A 10,221-nucleotide genomic window follows, 5' to 3' on the forward strand; every position below is an offset into this window, starting at 1 on the left:
TAATCAAAAGTTTGACTCATTAGTTGTTTCCACACAAGAAAAAGAAAAAGAAAGTCGACCAACCCTTCCATAACCTCATCACCAAATCTGGTTGCCATATTTAAAGATATGATCCATTACATGCTGCCCAATAGTACAACATAGAAGAAAAAATGAATGTTGAATTAAAAGGTTGTGCAACATAAAATTCAATAGAGGATCTTGAATTTGACCTCGTAAAAACTCGCGATAAAATGTAGCCTTACCTCTAGATAGAAATGTGCACTATACAGAGTTAGAAATAATTAATTCCTACTTGTCTATGGTTGTAATTTTCCATTTGAGGAGTTTGTTCCTACATAATAGGAATTTAGTTTCTCCTAGTTTAGTGTGTGCTTGAGAGAATCTCTCAACCACACTACTGTACATCTAAGATAGCATTCCTATCTTGAGACTATTGATTGTATAAATATGTGTGTAATTTCCTCATTCAAATTAATAGAATATATTATTGAGTGTCTGTAATTTTATCTTGGTATCAGAGCCCTCACGACCTGGCCCCTCATGGGCTTGGCCTGTCCTGGGCTGAAGGAAGAGAGAAATATATTTTGTTTGTTTAGTTTGTCCGCCTCGCTTGGCAGCTGCGTGCTAGTGAGCCGCAAAGGGTCGTCCAACTTCTCCGTCATCTGCCCTCATTACCTTTGATATACTCTACCTCCCTTGACCAGAGTGCATAATAGGATATTCGAGTGCAGCGCAAAGCAAAGGTCATAGCAGAGCGTATCTATTCTATTCGTCTTGAGATTGATCCCTTGACAAACACGATCTCAGTGTAGAAGCGATGAAGATGGGCGCGGGAGATGAAGAAAGCCCTCTTTTAACCAAGGAGGAAACCGCTCAGGGAGTAGCAGTTCCTGAATAGAGAGAAGCCGTGGGATGGACCGTGGACGACCTCCAGGTCAGCCATGGGAATGTCATGGGGTCGCCTGTGGCGCGATCTCAGGTGAATTCAAGCCTTCTCGCTTGCCTTGGCAGGAATGATGAGTTTTGGACCAGCGCTCTTGAAGTCTGTTTATTATGAACACTTTTTCCATGCTTCCTGTATGGTAGCAATGTTGAAAGGCTGAGTTCAACTCCTAGAACATTTTCCAATCATTGCTTACCATACAACAGCCTTTATCTCCTTGGAAAATTTCTCTTTGGATCAAATTGCTTGGCACCTTGGTTTTCATATCCTAGCCGTATAGCTATTCGCAGGAATTTTAATTTGGAGGGAAGCTGTGAAGCAATGAGCAGGTCATGTGGATGCTGTAGAGGATATATGGAAGATGATGAACGACGTGAACAATGTGAGTCAGCCTGGAGCATAGCGAGGTCTCGGTCGGATGGTGCAAATCCAGGGAAGGTGTGGCATAAAGAAGGTGCCAAGCCGCCCCTTGGTGGTGGTGTCTAGGCATCTGCGATCGTTGCTATGGAAACGGCAGCAAAGGACCTCTTACAATCTGGCAATATTAAACACCTAAAGGAAGAGATGGATTTGGGCCACGGAAAATACAATCATTTGTCTTTTGGCGGGGATCAGGTTAGTAACCTTGGAAGCAGAGTTGACAGAAATGACAAGAAGCAGAAGAGGTTCATTGTATTCAAAGATATTTTCCTGTATATTCACGAGCACAACCAGGGGAGTCGGTCCTACAAACTGGGTCTGAACCAGTTTGCAGATCTGAGCCACGAGGAATTCAAGGCGACATATCTGGGTGCCAAGCTGGATACCAAGAAACGCTTGCTGAGGTCTCCCAGCCCTCATACCAGTATTCCGATAGCGAGGATTTGCCAGAGTCCATTGACTGGAGAGAAAAGGGAGCCGTGCCTCCCGTGAAGGAAAATGTGATGTTTTCTCAGCAATTGCATCCTCTTTACATTTGTATTGAGAAGAGAATATAGACAAAAACGCAGTGCTCCCAAGCATGATATCATGTAAAATAGAATTATTTTTCTATTGCTTAATTTTTTTTTAGAAAGTATTATGTCGGTGATGTAATTCTGGTTAAAAGAATATAGTGGCATTTAGTTTGGCCAACTATTGTCACACATTTGTGTCTGTGTTGGAATTGGCCATTCCAACAATAGACGAATTTATTTGCAGGAATGTTTAGCAACCAGATATAATGAAGACATGACAGTGAAGAAGGCATTAGAGGAGTTGCATCAGAGATCATGTTGCAGATTGTTAGCGAGCATGAGGCAGTATGCTTGAAAACAGTGACTAGCCTTGATACTGTGAGTAAGGGAAGTGGCATTATGTTGCGATGCCAGGAGAATTGGATACTGAAATGCGATGGAGGATTGGACCGTGGAGTCCTGGATTACTGTTCTTGAAGGGAAAATTGTGTTCTCTTCGTGTGGCTGTGAGTGCCTATGTTCTGGTTTCTTTATCAGTGGACCCCTCACAAATGAGGTAAAGGAGTAGCGACAACGTTTATGGTGGACAACAAAGTAGATGTTTGTTTGAATTAGTGTGGTTTGTGGAATAGACTCCCTAGCATGTTATAAACAAGTCCAGTTGTTGTAATGGTCATTGTATGTACCCAAAAACTCCAAAATGTTGAATGAAATGTAAGCCTTTTAAAGGTATTTGAAAGTTCGTGGTGATCTTAAAACCACTTTGTAATGGATTGCCTGTGTGGCTGGTTGGTGGTAAGCCAGAAACCATCCATAGAGCCTTAGTGGCTACAGAATTTGCCCGAAGGTGGCACATTTATGTTCCGGATTTGCCTGGTGGTGGTAGTTCGGACTTGCCCGGAGGTGGCACATTTAAGTTCCAGATTTGCTCGGTGGTGGCAGATCGGACTTTCCCCGTGGTGGCAGAGCCTTAGTGGCTACAAGATTTTCCCAGTGGTGGCAGATTAGACTTGCCCGGTGGTGGCAAAGCCTTAGTGGCTACAGGATTTGCCCGGTGGTGGCATATTTCCTGAGTGGCTAAATGTACACCGGAGCTTTGTGCTCGTAGGAGCAGGTGGACTGCATTAACACCTGGCTCACGGTCTCAGATATTGGTGTGTCTGAGCATAAGAGGGTTGGTGCACTTTTCTATCTGACAGTTGCATCAAAAGGTGCAATCAACGCAACTATTTGCGATTGTTATTTGGACATGAATATTTGGCTTAGAAAGGCACTGATCTCTCTTTGTTTTTGGAGTTCTGCACATGCAATTCACCTGATGGTGGTGGATTTGTAGGTACATATATGGAGTGATAATGGTCGATAGAATCATGTATGCACAAGGACTAGCGATTGCAGCAGTTGGTACCCATACATTCCGGTGGATGGTTGCTCTTTTATGGACGTCGACATATTTTTTGTTATGTTTGACCACAACCAAACTTTGTGAATCACTATCATGACAAGTAGTCATTAAGGGGGGGAGTTAGAAATAATTAATTCCTACTTGTCTATGGTTTTAATTCTCCATTTGATGAGTTTGTTCCTACATAATAGGAATTTAGTTTCTCCTAGTTTAGTGTGTAGTTGAGAGAATCTTTCAACCACACCACTGTACGTCTAAGATAGCATTCATATCTTGAGACTATTGATTGTATAAATATGTGTGTAATTTCCTCATTCAAATTAATAGAATATATTATTGAGTGTCTGTAATTTTATCTACAGAAAATGTACACCTATAAAATGACCCCTTTTCAATTTATTAAAACCCATTCAGTTTCCTCATCACTTTTCTTAAAATCTTTCTTTTTATACAGATCCTAATGCTCCACCGAAACTAAAAGATGGCTCCATTTCATCAATTTCAATGTACTCGGCATCCATTCTTTCTCTAAACCTATCGTCATTACATCTTCGAAACCATGATAAACTACATTTTATTCCCTTCTTTGATAATTTTTAAATTGAGGATTGATTCTAGTAAGGAGGAGAATCTACGAGTTCTCACAATGGTCTATTCATTTCATGGCTGAAAGAATTGAAACTAGGTGTCATAACATCCATGTTGAGGGCCAACAAGTGAGGGCATGTGACAACCCTTTTGGTTATGTCTTCCGACAAAAATCCCCATGCTCTAAGAATTTCAATCCATTTCTTAGACCGAGTTTAAAACTACAATGCAAAGTAGCCTTGGTATGGCATAAAATACACAAATTAGAATGTGCAAATAACTAACATGAGACTGTCATACCCTCTAACAGACCACTATTACCCAAAGGTAGATTTCTCTTCCTCCACGAGTAAAGTTTTCCTGCTCAACTTTCTAGTGGGTTCAATTCAATCCATAGTTATAAGTTCAAATTTAGATTCCTATTTGATACGATAAAAAAATCTGATAGAAAATTTTCTATTCTAAAGAATGGGACAATATACATCTTAAAAATTATGATTTTGAAATTTTTTTTGGGACATATCTCTCAGTTTTTTCTAAATTTATTTTAAATTTTAAATAATATGCAATAAACTACATAATATAATAACTTTACAGATACTATTGAAAAAAATTCCACCCACCACTTCCTTTCCATATTTCTTTATTCCCAAATTTAAATCTAAAATATTTTTGTAATTTCAAAACCGGTTTATCTAGAATCCTTGGTAATAAATATAAACATTTTTAAATAATATCTAAATTTCCATAAAAACACTCATTGCAAAATTATCACCTGAAACTGTTACAAATTCAGTGCCACAGATTCTTAATTTCCTATTTTCCTGGCTTCTTAACCAACAAAATTGTAAGCTTTCCCATTTTACTGTGATTTTCCAGTTTTTTTTCCAGTTTCTTTGCTTCTGCGCGGATGCGATCCTGCCACTATCGGTTTCGCCATTAACCTTCTCTCCCAGTGACTTTCCATTTCGCCATTAACATTCTCTCCCAGTGACTTTCCAGTTTCTTTCCTTCTGCGCAGATGCCATCCTACCACTATCGGTTTCGCCACTAGCATTTTCTTTTAGTGAATAAACAATCCTTTCCTTTTCGACAGTAGCATTTTCTTTTAGTGAATAAACAATCCTTTCCATAAACAATCAACCGCGGATTTTGAGAAATCTTATTTTTCGTTTAACTACTTATCCTTGAAAACCGAATCGAATTTCATCGAATAAAGACATCTTATTTTTCGTTTAACTACTTATCCTTGAAAACCGAATCGAATTTCATCAAATAATAAGGTATTCGTATCGAATGGGCGAATTTTCGTATTTTTTAACCCAATTGGAGCGACTTTGGTAACTATGGTTGAATCCATGTTTTGTTACACATTGTTTATATTAAAAATAAAGAATTGTCGGTGCAGATAAATTGAAGAAATATGGCAATTACTTTAAAATATAGTTCAAACTCGAGAAATTACCAACGCCACTGATGAAACAGAATAAACCGAGGTTGAAACCTTCAATCACACCCGCATAGTTATTTCTGAGGGCTTTTCGATGAAATAACAAAATCCCATTATATGAATTGCATTCAAAGACAAAATCCGAAACTGATAACCAAACAGTAGAGATAATATAAGAGTGATGCCCTATGTTACCAGAAACGGGACGGTTGCCACCGTTCCCCGTAAAAAACCTGTAAGAAACGGAAAAAACCTGTAAGAAACGGAAACCAGACGGAAACGCCGTTTTCTACGGTTATTTTAGCTAACGGGTGCATATGTTTTATGGGAAATCTTTTACCGGTGTTAGTTCGCTATTTTGCATGTCATTTTCAACCCTGTATTTTCACTCTTTATTGTAGATTTCACTCATGTATTCATTCAATAACCTAGAGGCTTATGCCAAGTATATAGAAAGTTGATTATTTCTGTACTATTGTCCGTTTTTTAGTTGATTTGTTTTCCTTTAACATATATATGGTTAAAATTCATAGTTTAAACACTATTCTATATGTATTTAATTGCAAATTCTATTTATTGTTTATATATATATATATATATATCTAATTATTTGGAATTTTTTTTAAGGAAACAATAATTAGCTGAAGGCGCAAAATGCATAAAAATGTATACACTTAATTAATTAGGAGGCATAAGAATGTATATATTTAATAGTCAATTTGCTAAGCATAATTATTTAGGTTTTTAATAAAATTTGGGCTAGAAATTTAGTTGAAACTATATTGAAAATTGAAACTAACTCTGTATTTTTTATTTTTATTTTCATTTTCTCTCTCCTCGTTTCTTGAGTGCGAAACCTCCAAACTCCGTTTCTCGTACCGTTTTCGTTTCTCGTTTCGTTTCCGTTTCTCGTTTCTGGTAACTAGGGTGATGCCTTATGGTGCGAAGCAGTTGTGGAGTCGACCGCACAATTTTACCAGTGAAGAACTTGAGAATCTAATATTAATTATTAAATATTTGATATCAAAAAGTATATTAATCAACCCTAAAGGGACGTCGAAATAGATTCTTTGATATCAAAAAGTATATTAATAAACCCTAAAATTATTTATAATTATCTTTGTGAATTTCCACGTTGCGGGTCCACTGGTGCAATCAGAACGTCACCTCCACTATGAGATCGGTCTCGACCCAGTAGTCGGAGCCTGGTCACTGAGTTTCTCTTCACAACCCACAGGAAGAGATCAACTCCGACCCTGCCCTGGTTTGTGGAGCCCACGAGATCTGGAAAAAAAATCTCGAGGAAATAATCAATGTGGTAGCCGCATTGAAATAGCCATTGATATTTGTATTATGTTGTTGTGCACATATCCATACCAATAACAGTCAATAAAAAAAGGAAAAGCATATAAGCCATTTGGTCTCGGCGTATGACTAAACATTACGTGATTGGTGACAAATAATCTGCGAATTAATACAAAGAATCCAAAGAATAGTGAAACTTTAGGGCAGTATGTATATTAGTAAACCCTAAAGGGATATTCTTGACATCAATAAATTCAGAGTTGACGGATCTGTAATACTACTTATTTATTTATCACTATTATAATGACCGTCTGCGACAGTCAATTAATTGCCAGGGCAATCGACGGAAGCGACGGAGAGTGGGTACATGAAACTGTTGGCATACACAAACGTTACACTATCTCCCTCCGCCAAATTCTCACCGTTGTTCACCAAGCAATCGTCGTACGCTAAGAGCCTGAATGTGCTAGGGTTTACTGGTACAGTCGACGCGAAAGAGCCGCACTTCACGTGGATATTGCTTATTGTGCACTCAGTGGCGCATTCGTTTACCATTTCTACGAAAAATTCAGTTATACCGTTTGGCAATGTGGATTTCATACTCTGCGACAGCGCAATATCTCTGGGCGAGCACACTTCACCAAGTCTGGGGCTCTCTTGTACTGTCACATTCTCTTCTATTCTTGCAGCCTTCGTTATCCCATTAATGGGCGATTCATCTTCTCCTCCCACCTTCAAAACACCAGGCCGCTGCAAGAGTTCAACATGCGAGAGAAAAGTTAGGAATATGCAGACTGCAAATAACAATGGAACAACATCGTTCACAGAGGGGCCGCGGCGATTAGTAAGGCACAGCACCGGCATTTTTTTATCTAATATTTCACAAAGATTCCTCCGCCCCAAATTGTATTCTATTGGATTTGTTGTACCCTTATATATATTTGTAGACCACAGTTTGAAACAGGAAAATTCTAAATTTTCGTCTATGGGAAAAAGCAGGTGAACAAGTTTGTAGCTGAGAACAAGTTTGAAAAAGAAAATTTCTAAATTTTCGTAGCTCACCAATAGGAAAAAGCACGTAAAACCCCTCGAATTAGAGAACAAAATCTATGGTTGATTCTTCTAAAAGAGAAGTGGAATTAGTTAAAAGAAGTGGAATCAGTTTTCTATGCCCTTATATTTATTTTAATTGGCTTTATCTCAGTTTTTTTTGGCTGCAGTTTTTGGGTGTAGAAATTAAATTTCTCGAGCACTTTCACAGATAAAGAGTTAAAATATAGTTTAAAATATATTATTTTAAATTTATTTTATTTTGGATTTACGAAATGTTGTTTAGAAGAATTAATTTTTTTTCAATTTATAAAAATTTGAAATTTTTGTATGTTTGGTAGATTCAAAATTAAAATGTAATGTTTGGTAGATTCAAAATTAAAATGGATTTACATTGGTTTATTTTTTGATTATAATTATAATTATTTATTTTATGTTATTTCACTAAATGAAAATATATGTGGGCTAGTTTTGACTAAATGAAAATATATGTGGGCTAGTTTATAATATACCATCTTAGATTAATTTTACCTTGGATCTACCAATTGTCTAAAAGAACCAAATTTATTTTCACTCTAAAAAAATTGATTCTTTTGTATGCTGGATAGATCCAAAATTAAAATGAATCTAGACTGATTTAGTTATTGATTATAATTATAATTTTTTTTTTTATGTTATTTATACAATGAAAATATTTAAATTAATAATTTTCTTTTATTTATTTGTTTTTACTTTTGTGTAATTTGATTAAGACCAGAAATTTATAAGACAACATCTTTTATATAATAAGATGCAGAGTGCCTCTTAATGCAATTGTCACAGTCTTCTTCTAAAGTTAAATAAGGTTCTTTCTGTAACCTTTGGTTACCATGCATGGCATTTTATACAGTTCTGCAGTTTTATTGCTATAGATTTATGCTTCTGGATGCGTTTATAACATTCTTTCTTGAACAGAGTTACTGTCTGTTGGTGTATTTTGTTATCAATGGTTTATATTAATGGTAGTACTGGTTTTTTTTGTGGGTGTGGCTTCTGACCACACAATCTTATCCCTCTCCAGGGAGAAGGACTGTTTCTTAGTGGCCTTCATGTTGGAGGGATAGCTCACCTATCCCGCGTTATTGTAATATTACCCCGAGTTATTTTACTTCGTAACTTCTTTCTATCATTCTCTCATGCATCAACTGTTAGAGGCAATTCTTTTTCCTATTGATAATAAATGTCACATATCTCCTTTAATACCCAGCGAGGGTCTGTTATGGTTTCTCCCCTCACATTTGCTCAAATGTTCTACACAGAAAGGGTTAATTCAACAGACTGCTTTATATTCAATAAATTTATATTCAATGATTAAGAGATTTTCCATTATTTCCTTTCCATAATAACTATTTAATTAACTCATAAGGCTACCACGGTAGTAAAATTCCTGTCTAGAAAAGAAAACCATCTAGGAACTGCTCTCGTTGTTTAGAATTTCCAATTTATTCGTAAATAAACATTTACTGAATCAAGTAATATAGTTCTATTATCATTATACTTATTTGTCTTATTAGCTCTATTAGAGATTAAGGCTATAATAGACTTATTTTAACCACTCAACCTTTAAGGTTGGAAATGACGTCTAGACCTCTCCCTAAGATTCCATAATAATATCAAACCGTAATCAGTCCAGAGCCTCAAGACCACCAATCTAGCGTAGAATTCTTTATTGCAAGGGTTTCCACTAGATCAAGAAGGCCATGCAGCAAAATAACTTCTTGTTCACATTGCCCTATCAATTTACTCCCCCTAGGCCACTCATCCCTTTCCCATATGATATTTGCTCTTTAATCTCCTTGGGAGGGGAATAAGTGTCTCGAAACTCAACATTTTTCTTTTTTAGGCTTTTCTTCTCTTTTCTCTCACAAAATCTAATCTCTTAAAATTATTAATAATAACTACATATTTAACTTTTTCAAATTATTTCACTAACTTCATCAAACCAAAATACATACATAGTAACAAAAGAAAATGTAAAAGAAAATTATGTATCAAACCAAAATACATACATAGTAGCAAAAGAAAATGTAAAAGAAAATTATGTATAGAACTAGGAGTGTTATGTATTCCCCTCCTTGAGAAGATATTCCTGTTCTCGAGAAAAACATGGTTCTCGGTGTTTATTCATGCCTTTAAAACAGGTTAGAGTATGATTCCCACATAAATCTTTCATCTTCCTAGGTGGCCTTTTTCGGGCTAAAGTGCCTTAGCTACAATTTAACCTGGGTGATAGATTTCTTCTGTAGTATTGTTTCTCTCTCACCGAGAATGGGTAGATGCTTTACCAAGAACTCTCGGTCCAAGTTTACCTATTAGAGTTTAGGCTTCTGTGATCCATATCAAGTTTACAAAAAATATTTTTTCGGCGAAGATCACATGAGACATCATTTGTCGACGCGTTTCGAACGAACCAGTTTGGTTCATCGTCAGGACAAGTTGAAGAAACAGATCTAGCTTAGCATGTTAAATAGACCGAGCAGAGCCTCCAATGGCTAATTTGACC

General features: G+C 36.6%; 2 pseudogenes; one reads left to right on the forward strand and one right to left on the reverse strand.

Moving 5' to 3' along the window:
* The first annotated feature begins 826 nt into the window (after positions 1-826).
* LOC149203521 (cell number regulator 8 pseudogene) lies at positions 827-1,432 on the forward strand (annotated as a pseudogene).
* Positions 1,433-6,953: 5,521 nt separating this feature from the next.
* Positions 6,954-7,493, reverse strand: LOC149203522 (TPD1 protein homolog 1 pseudogene; annotated as a pseudogene).
* Between the last annotated feature and the right edge of the window lie 2,728 nt (positions 7,494-10,221).

Source organism: Pinus tabuliformis, chromosome 2_1 (assembly GCF_031772625.1).
Source record: "Pinus tabuliformis cultivar Carrire ecotype Pingquan chromosome 2_1, CPIR1, whole genome shotgun sequence".
NCBI classification, from domain to species: domain Eukaryota; kingdom Viridiplantae; phylum Streptophyta; class Pinopsida; order Pinales; family Pinaceae; genus Pinus; species Pinus tabuliformis.